The 9840-nt window shown below is 39.0% G+C and overlaps 1 long non-coding RNA gene across 1 annotated transcript in view; it reads right to left on the bottom strand.

Moving 5' to 3' along the window:
- Positions 1-490: 490 nt before the first annotated feature.
- Positions 491-9840, bottom strand: part of LOC106045507 (uncharacterized) — a 50781-nt gene continuing 41431 nt past the window's right edge. The window contains exon 3 of the long non-coding RNA XR_010828966.1: positions 491-650. This is a non-coding gene — a long non-coding RNA (uncharacterized lncRNA). The remainder of the gene's footprint in view (positions 651-9840) is intronic.

Genomic DNA, 9840 nt, shown 5'->3' with positions numbered 1-9840 from the left:
AGCTTGTAAATCACTGGGGTGAGACCTGTCAATCCAGCCTTGCATACCACTCTCTCCAGCCAAACAGTTGCACAGATTGTCGCCTACAGGTCTTGTACAGAGACAAAAACTGGTCTTCTGCCCATGCCAACAAATGGTTCAGGAGCCTTCCCTGCACCTCCTTCCCTCACCGACTTTTCCCAAGCAGTGTCTTTGCTTGGCCCAAAGGCAGCAGTGGGAGATTAGATGGTTACTGGGCAGCGTGTGGCAAGAGCCAGTAATGTACTCCAGCCTACTTCTGACAGTAGAAGCGGTCTTGAGGAGAGGCAGGGCCTTCTGTGGTGACCTTCTGATCTTCTCCACTAGCCACATAGCTCTGGGCTTAGAAATGGTGTCTTTTTTTTGGGAAAGACAAGCAGCGTGGCACAGCCAGCACTAGCTAAAGATGTGGTCAAAGCCTCTTCTGCTCACTGCAGTTAAAGCTGATCTTCTCACTGGAGCCCAACCCAGATGTGTTTTATGGAAAGGTATGGCTTATAGTATCCTGGAGGATGGAGCAGGTCTATGAAGGCTTCTTTCACCCCTTGTAATCCTGCAGCCCCGAAATGCTTAACGCAGCAGCAGCCTTTCACTGGGGTAACAGCACTCCAAGTTGGTTGACATCTGCCTCCCTGCAAGGGGAATTTTCATCACTGATCTCTGCGTGGTGGAAGACGTGCTCTGGGTTATACGCGATCATGTCTCCCTCTAGTGACTAAATGTCTGTACTTTTGAAAGTCGTGACCCCAACTTTACAGATATTATTTTCAAAAGGACTGTAAATTACACACCTACCTATCTATCTGTAGATGAAGCGCTCTCTCTCTCTCTCTCTCTCTCTCTCTCTCTCTCCCTCTCTCCCCCGCCCCACCCCCTTTTTTTTTTCTTCCCACTCCTGAGTGTGCACCAAGGTACAAATTGGATTTATCTTAATATTACCCATTTATTAATAGTGTAATAGGACCTCTCAGCATGCTTCGTGTCTCCGTTATATTGGGCTTTAAAACAAAAAAAGGCAGCATCTGACCAGGAAGAATGATAGATCTTGATTAAACAGTCAAGCTATTTACTTTGTACTGGCAGCTAATCTTTGCCCAAACATTTAAATCCAGACAGTGATTAACAGCAACTCTACTAAAGCTATCACTTGTGCTTAATACAGATATGAGAATCCCTCTTTCTTATTTGGCAAGCCAGAAGAAATCTATTTATCATCACCAACAAAACTGTGGTTCAACTTGTTTTTAAGAGACATAGAAAAACATGGAAAATAATGTTCAGAGATTCATTGACTGAAGAAAAGAGTGAAGAGACAATGATCAGAGAAAAAGCTGGAGGCTCACAATAAAGCCTGCCACACTGTTTTTTCTCTGGCTTAGCCCAAAGGCAATAACTCACTTCACATTGGTAATAAAGAGCAACAACACACAAAGCATTGGACAGGAAGGATACCCGGAGATTTAGAAAAACAGAATCTTTTTATCTTTAGTCCTAGCAATATGAGGCATAGTACAAATCCTGGTACTTATCAATAAATGGAAACAGAACATCAGACCATAACACTAACCAAAAAATAGTGTCATGGCACATACTAAGGAAAAGCACTAAGAAGTAAGGAAAGGCAACACAAAAATCCCATGTGAAGTAATGTCACATTCCTCAAACAGGGACAGAAGGAAACAAGGAAGAACAATGACAATATACCTGAGCTGTATAAAAAGAGAAACATTACAAAACATTTTTTTTTAAACTGCTGGAAGATGCTAAAAAAAAGCAGCACAGGACAAAGTCAGCTTCAGACTCACTTTTCCACACATTTTAAAGCAATTATTATTGTAATAAATAGAATTGAAAAAGGATGTGAAAATAATAGCTTTATATATGTTTTCTTTATTGAGTGTGTACCCCAGCACATAAAATCAATTTTATTTTCCACCTGGCATCACTTTTTTTCTCATTTGTGGTGGCACTGAGCTTGTCTAACTCCATATGTAACTTGTGGGTACACTGAGAGTTCAACAATTTCAGTATTTCTCCTGACTTGGGAACCAGGACCTGGTTTTGCAACTGCCAATATGTTTGGCCTCAAAACTTTATAGGGTCTCATGAAGTGGGAGCAAGGAACATCTCTACCATCTCTTATTATGTTCTGAGTTTCATGTTATCCCACTAGATACCCTAGATATTTCAGAGGGGAAAAAAAAAAAAAGTATTTTAAAATCTATAGAAACTGAAAAAATTTGGAAGTAGGAATGGTACCAAGGGCTAGATGTCAAGTCTATAGTGTTCCTCAAACTATTCCTACCTAACTGCAAAACACAATATTCTACCAGTATTTTATATGGTCTGAAAGTTCTTTTTAAAATAGTAATAACAATTGCAATAGGACTACAAAGCTAGAGAATCCCTTGAAACTTTCGTTAAAAACTCACTGTGCACCTAGTCTGTTTTCAAGGATGGCTTTGTTTTTCTTGCTTAGTCAGCTCTAGTTCAGCTTCTTCTCAAAGGCCTAGTCTGGTTCTGCTGCAAAGGACTCTAATTAAACACAAGTGCATGTCCCTCATCTCAGGACACTTCCTAGCCTCTTTTAGCTACAGTGTAAAAATATGAAATAATAGACTGTTTTTGTTGTTGTTGCTGTTTTCTAAAAGAAACCATTTTGCATAATATTCCCCTTTTCATCACCTATATCCCCCTGTTCACTTCCACAGATTCAAATCACTAGCTATATTAACAGCATCTCCATACCAGAAAAGTCTGGAAAAAGTAAAGAAATACAAATCTTGCAAATATTACAAGCAACCATCCCTATAGTCAAAGCCCAAATGGTATTCCAGTGCCCCTCACGAACAAAGCAGACAGCTCCACCAGTTACATGTCTTAAACCTATAGGTGGCACTAGCTATGTTCGTAACAGCCCATGATTTCATTTATTTTTGCGGACCTTGACTACAGCTTCTTGTCTCATTTCTCCCTTGCTGTCAGTAGAGGTGTTAATCACAGACTTTAAATACATTCAGAAACACTTTCAGCCACACTACTAATGCATTTAGAAAGCAGAAACAAACTCTCCCCATGTCTGCCAGTTCACACACCTCTACCACCTGGGCATATGACAATGTTCTCTGGATGTCCTCAAATATTAAGACCAAGTAGTGGCAAATATCAGTCTGAATCATACGTCTCAGGATTAGTCTCTTAAAACGTTAGGGGATATTTAACATTATTCTCCCAGACCTGTGTCTGGTGAAGAGACAAAGCAAACCCACCAGGCTCCCAAGGAAAGCAGCATCAACCCACAGTTCACAGTTCACATAAAATTTGACAGTGCGACATTTACTATTTTTTGAGCCAAAGATCTTTCTAGATTATAACCACTAAGCTACGCAGCAAATGTTTTTCCTGTCACATGAGAAATTTCTGAATTTTGGCAAAGAGCCCAAAACCTGAAAAATAATGCTGTTCAAAAAGACAAATGAATAGAAGTCACTAAGATTAAATCGTTAAAATAGTTCATGTATGTATTTTTCTTTTTTTTTTCTTATTCTTATTCTTATTAACTCTTTAAATTATAAATTAACTAAAATACTGTAATGAAAACATTGGCTTGAATTATAAAAGAGTAAACTGTTCTTGAAAATTATAAAAGGGAACATTTCAAGAAGACACCCACCCCCTGCACGAAATGTTTCAGATTCATTCAGAACAAGCAAAGCTGATCCTTTCTTACAAGCAGGTTTTACTGTTGTTTCAATGAACCTGAATTTTCCAAAAGAGGAAACAAATAGTTAAAATAAAAAAGGTTCAGACATACTCATTGAGTGTCCTTTTTCTCTTCCTTGCAGTCTGCTAAGTTTTACCCTCCTGTTGTCTTTCATTTTGTGCTTTATTTTATTTTATTTTATTTTATTATTTTTTTTCTCTAATTCTGAGAGCCAAAATGTTGGAGAAGAGATGTATTAGATTTTTTGCCCAAACTCTGGTGTTTGACCTTAGCCTTTACAAACAGATATTACCCTCACACCCTGCTCCATCCAGAGAGAGCTACAAGGAAGACTTTACTCCAGAGACAAACAAAACTTTTCCAAACAGCCCAGGAATTTCCTCAGCTTGCTCTGTCTTCAGCTGTGTGCCCAGAGCATGAGAAGAAGCAGAGAAAAGATGGATCAAAAATATATTGAGGGAAGGACTAATTTCACCATACTTCAACCATCTAAAATGGAGATGTCTATTTGAAACCACCCATTTAGGATCTGTCAGCACTCAGTGGAGAGTGCTGATTCACCTCAGCCTGAAGCAGCTCCTTGTGGGATGAGTTGCCCTCCAGAAATGTCTCTTGGGTGCCTACCAAAGGAGCCTGCAGAACTCGCTTATACTCAGCACATCGCATTATGCCGGCATAGTTAACTTGAGGGCAAAGACCCCATGCACATACCCTGAGTGCAAATGCTGCTTTTGGGAACAGAGTGTATAGGGGCGGATGTTTGCCTCCTTCCCCTCCTGGTCTCCCTAGCTGGTTGCCATCTGTATCACAAGGCTTTTAAACCTCAGGCCATCTTCGTGCCATTGTTTGGGTGGCTTGTTAGATGCTGTGCTATCCTGCTCTTCACTTTTCCCCTTAGCCCCCAGGGAAAATACAAATATTATGTACTACAATTACTGGTCTTTTCGTTACAAAAACAGGCCAAGAAACATTCAGAATATAAAACACTGCATATACCCTAATATAGAGGCTAAAGAATTATAATTCATTCTTGTTGTAACATTCTTTTAGTCCACTTTCCAATTGTTTTATTTAAATGATTAGTTATTGTGCAACTTAATTAAAAAACAACAACAAACAAACAAAAAAACCCACAACTGTTTTAACACTTCAGCTCTGTTAAACTACATTTTACACAAGAATTAGTGTGAATTTTACTGCTATATTTTCCTAACTTATTAAAAGGGCTGTACTTTACAAATAAAACTGCAGGATGGATTTATTATTTACAGTCCTAGTCCTAGCCTTCGTATCTACTTAATATGTGTAAAGTGTTTAGTTTTCCAATGTAGTCCAGCTGCATCACTGGAATCAAACTTGTAATTGCCTCTTTGGGATTTAAAACCATTACAGTTGTGCTTTTATGTTCTCTTTTGTTTTGCTTGAATCACTTTTTCAGGTCTATGAAGTACAGCTGGCACAATAAAAGTTTGATCAATGCATAACCAATGCAGTGTATATTTCTTCCAGATATATAAAACCCAGGTGAAAAATGTTAATCTATGAAAATTATCTTTGTCAGCTACTTATTCTTGGAATTTAAATCGGTTTCAATCTTGAGGTATATGGTTTGGCCTGGGGTTTTCCAGTCTGGGTTTTTCAACAGTTTCTTGTAATGTGTGCATTTGACATATTAAAATGAATGATCGCCTGATGTAAAGTTTCAATTACCAGGGCAGATTTTTTTTCTCATACTGTGATACTTGAATAAAATTATCCTGGAACCACAGAAGTTAGCACTGGAAAAAGTCTGCACAAGCAGCCTTTATTTCCTTAGCAATTTTGGATCCTCTCACGCATCATTGACATTGACGCTATTGATCATCTACTCAAATCCTTTAGGCCTCGAAGTCATGCTCTGGGCATACAGGAAATAACCAAAGCTCTGCCAAGAAACTGAAAAATTAAACCATTCAGTGTTGGCAACACAAGCTGGTCTTCAAGTTCTGGAGTACATTAACCTGGTAGACAATTAATTCTCGTTCCCTCACACTGATTTTAGTGGCTTTCTCCATGTAAAGCCTGACTCTTCTGGAATTACTGATGGAGAAAGGTATTCTTCAGCAAGAGCCAGGATTTCAGACTCTGGTCTTTAACATTATTACATAATACTCTCTCTAAAGTCAAATGTAAAATAAAGTATAAAACAGGGAAAATACCAGTGTACGCCTTTTTGATGGTAGGTTTTCTAGATAACAGTGTATAAAAACATAGTAGGTGTATTAACATAAAACTGTAGTGCCAGTTTAAAGGTGGCGTTGCCAGATCTCATGGTTTCAGCAAGTTTCACAATATTTGATGTTTGTCTCTGAACGCTCAGTTTCAGGAATTAAATGATTACATTAGACTCAGGAGCAAGACCACAAATAAAATGGACCAGATTTGTAAATAAATTTTAAAGCCAACTTCACAGTAAGAACACTGTTAGCAATTTAGACCCCAAACTCCCCCATTCTGTTCATGACATACATAGTACACAACAAAGCCCTGTATGGTTTCTGAACATTGATTGACCTTGTTCTCAGGCACGATAAGGTGTGTAAACTGTCCATACACCCCAGCAGAACGTCTCTCTCAGCCACAGCAATATTTTAAGGAATAAACTCAATCTATAAAGGCATCACAGCTTGAGTGGTAATCAAGTCTGTACTTCCTACACTGTCTACACAGTAGGTCTGGTCTAGCTACACATGCAAGACAATTGCTTTGTGGAGGCATGCATAAGGCCAGAGTCCCTAGCCTAGCCAAGAAGGTTCTCCTAGACTCTCTTCAGATAAGTATTATGATCCCATCTATATGAACAGAACTTACATCAAAACATAAATGTGGCTTGGCTGAACATGTGAAGGGAAACAGCTGTTTCTACAGTGGATGTGACTAAAGTCTGATTGCGATGGAGACACTCATACCTTCAAGAGCAATAGTGATGTTTCTGGACAATATTCACATTTCTTCTTCCTGTCTAAACCAAACTAATTCTAAGATTCAGGTTTCTGGAGCTTATATTCATCTTCATAAATTCAAGGCTTGCTTTCTGTATGTTGCAATAAATACTTAAAATCCATAGGAATGCCAAGCCTTCCTCATTTTATCTTTCGCCATACAATGAAGATATTTTGCATACACAAACACAGTTGTATAAATTTTCAATTAATACTCACTAGAATGATTTTGCTGTTCTTTTGCACCCTGCTGTCATAAATGGGTGTAACAAGAAAAGATTCACAAGTGCAGTATGTGCTATCTATTTTCAGAAACAAAGAATATGCACAAGATAATCAAGATTATCATTCAAGGGAAGATATTATTTACTAATGTCACAAACCTAATAGAAAAGACCCAGACATATTCTGGGATGTTCACTTTAAATTTATATTAAATAGATGGCTTTTTATCTACTGTCCAACAGACACGTATGATGTTTCTTCTATACTAGATAACTCTCTTAGATTGTCCCTCAAATTAAGACTCTCACTGTATTTGGTCAGGAAGACCTGACCCTACAACAGATATCTACAAGAAAACAGCCATGCCATCAGAATAAGGTTCCAAGGAAGCTTTTTCTTTTTCCGTTTATTCACCACATAGCTATCACCTACCTCCCCATTCATGTGTTGTTCTCCCGCCTTTTCTGCTCATTTCCCATCTGCTCCTTGGGAAGCCACTAGTAGCAACTTTTCTAAAATATGTTAGTGATTGAAGAATTTACTCTGGCATGATTTGGTAGATCTCACGAAGCTTTCCAAAAACATCTAATTTCTTTATTTTTAACTGATTTCAGACACATGTAGTTACAGAAGATCATGTTCTGACAACCTTCTCCAGACAGCTAGGATAAGCACGGCTACTCCCACTCTCCACTGACCGTATACAGAGCTCAGATCTGGCAACTGTAAACAGCAAGTGCCCTGGATTGCTTCTCTCTTTCTAGGACTTAAGCCATAATATCTCACCTGAAAACAGTCTTCAGATATATTTGAAAATCTATTGTGGGGATTTCTTGCACTGTTTTCTATCTGGATAAAGTTAAAAAAAAAAACAACAAAAACAACAATGGCAACAACAACAAAACAACAACAATAAACAAACAAACACGTCTTCAAAACAACAACAACAACAACAAACTCTCCTTTATTGAAAGTCAGTGGGTCACAGGCTCCTATTTTCCTGCCAGTTTTGAAAACTGAATTTGGGATTTAGGAAGTACAGGTCCTTGCTATGAATTCTTCTGTGTAAGACCTTTCTCAAGAAGAGGTCTCTAGCACCCTCTCAAGAAACACCTTTTCCCACTCCTTCTCTGTCAAAAATTACAGCCTCTCTACTGTGATAATGTTTTTGTGATTATGCTCAAGACCACCTTTTTTTTCTTTTCTCAAAAACAAAGAAAACCCCACCACCCTAGATTATTTCACAGAAATGAAAAAATGGCAGTTCTAGTGTGAAGAACTGGTGCTAAGATAGAAAGGGAATTTCCTAAAATGATTTTGCATCCAAATATTTTATAAAGTAGCATTTAAATCTAAAGTATTTATACCCTTGTAGGGTCAAAGTCTAGCAAAGTGGTCTTCTCCCATCCTCTGTCCCCATACCATCATCTCATCCCAGCATGGAAGTATGTGAGATAAAGAATCAAATGCTGTTGTAACTCTGACATGTCTCATTGTCTTTATAAAAATATCCATACTGCAGCTAGCTTTTGCCATCATAATGAGACTTGGTTTTTCAAGTTTTAGGTCAAATCAAGCATTTCCAAAACAGCTCCCTATTTTCAACTGTAGAGATTATTATCTGAAAAAAAAGCTTCAGCAACGGATCTGCAGGCACTGCTGTCGTAATTTGGATGGTGTGAGGTGTCTGTGAAGCTTAGTCCATCCTTATAATGCAACATTCAGGTAGGGTAGCTGCACTACATTCAAATTGTGCTTATTTAAAGCAAAGCAAGTTATTTTTCTTCCACAGCACAGTAACGTTTCACTGTGAACATTTGCAGCCACTACAGGTGTACACATAGGAGGCAGAGTAACAGAAGACTTGTTAATTTATTTTACTGGTGGGATATAATGGTTCCTCAGCACCTCTCATCTTCTCTCCTAGAAGAAGGAGGCAAGAGGAAAACAGTGTACTGTGTGTCTTTCAAATTTGTGCTTTCTGCCATATTTGTACAAAGACCTACCACATCATTTGTAATGCTGCCCTCTCCAGAACTGCTGCTTCCCTCATGTAATATAAGCAACAAGATGTACCAAGCAAGAAGGATAATACACATTCATCCATATTTGGTGTCACATCTCTTGGCTCTCATGAGACATGCCACAATAGCAGGTTCTGGAGGATGAAAGTCAACTGCTTAACTATCAAAAAATGCCATGTGGAGGTTCATGTTCAACACAGCCTTCCATCTAAACTGCCACAAAGCATTCCCCACCCACAGTCATCATCAAAAAGGAGAAGACAGTTCAGCCTCCAGTCTCATTCAGACCTAAACATCTACCCTGAAGTAACCACAAAAGATGAACTTTAAAGCCAATGGTAACCATAATTACTTCATCGATTGGCCAGCTCCTCCACTAACCAGGAACTCAGCTCCCACAGGGTGCCAAGCCACCACCAGCTGGTTCTCCAAAACCCTTTTTGCCAAGCTTATGGTATGACTTGGATGAAGTTGGAAACCTTGCATTAGAAAGCCTCTTTATTGCACTACCAGTATTTCTGGCAATATTTCTTATCCCCTGCACATACCACCCCTGAATGGGAGGTGCTGCTCTGGCAAGCTCAGCCGCAGCAGGTGCATTAAGACACATGCTGGAGTGACCCAGAGAGAAAGCGTGCTTCCAGCCTGTGCTCCTTGAAATGACACCCCTGTATCCCTCTTTTTCCATGGCCTCTCCTTCACCCACCAGCCACATCTCGTTGGTAGATGACAGATCAGGAGGGAAACCACAATACTGTACTGCATATGCATGAGAATGAGAGCTAATTTATGAGAGAATGAGAGGTGGAAGTTGGTTGTGTAAGACCTGCACCAAACGCATGAGCCTTGGCTACTTGCACTCTTCTCT

This window comes from Anser cygnoides, chromosome 2, assembly GCF_040182565.1.
Source record: "Anser cygnoides isolate HZ-2024a breed goose chromosome 2, Taihu_goose_T2T_genome, whole genome shotgun sequence".
Taxonomy (NCBI): Eukaryota; Metazoa; Chordata; class Aves; order Anseriformes; family Anatidae; genus Anser; species Anser cygnoides.
The sequence above is the reverse complement of the archived record's forward strand: the minus strand, read 5'-3'. Positions and strand labels throughout refer to the sequence as shown.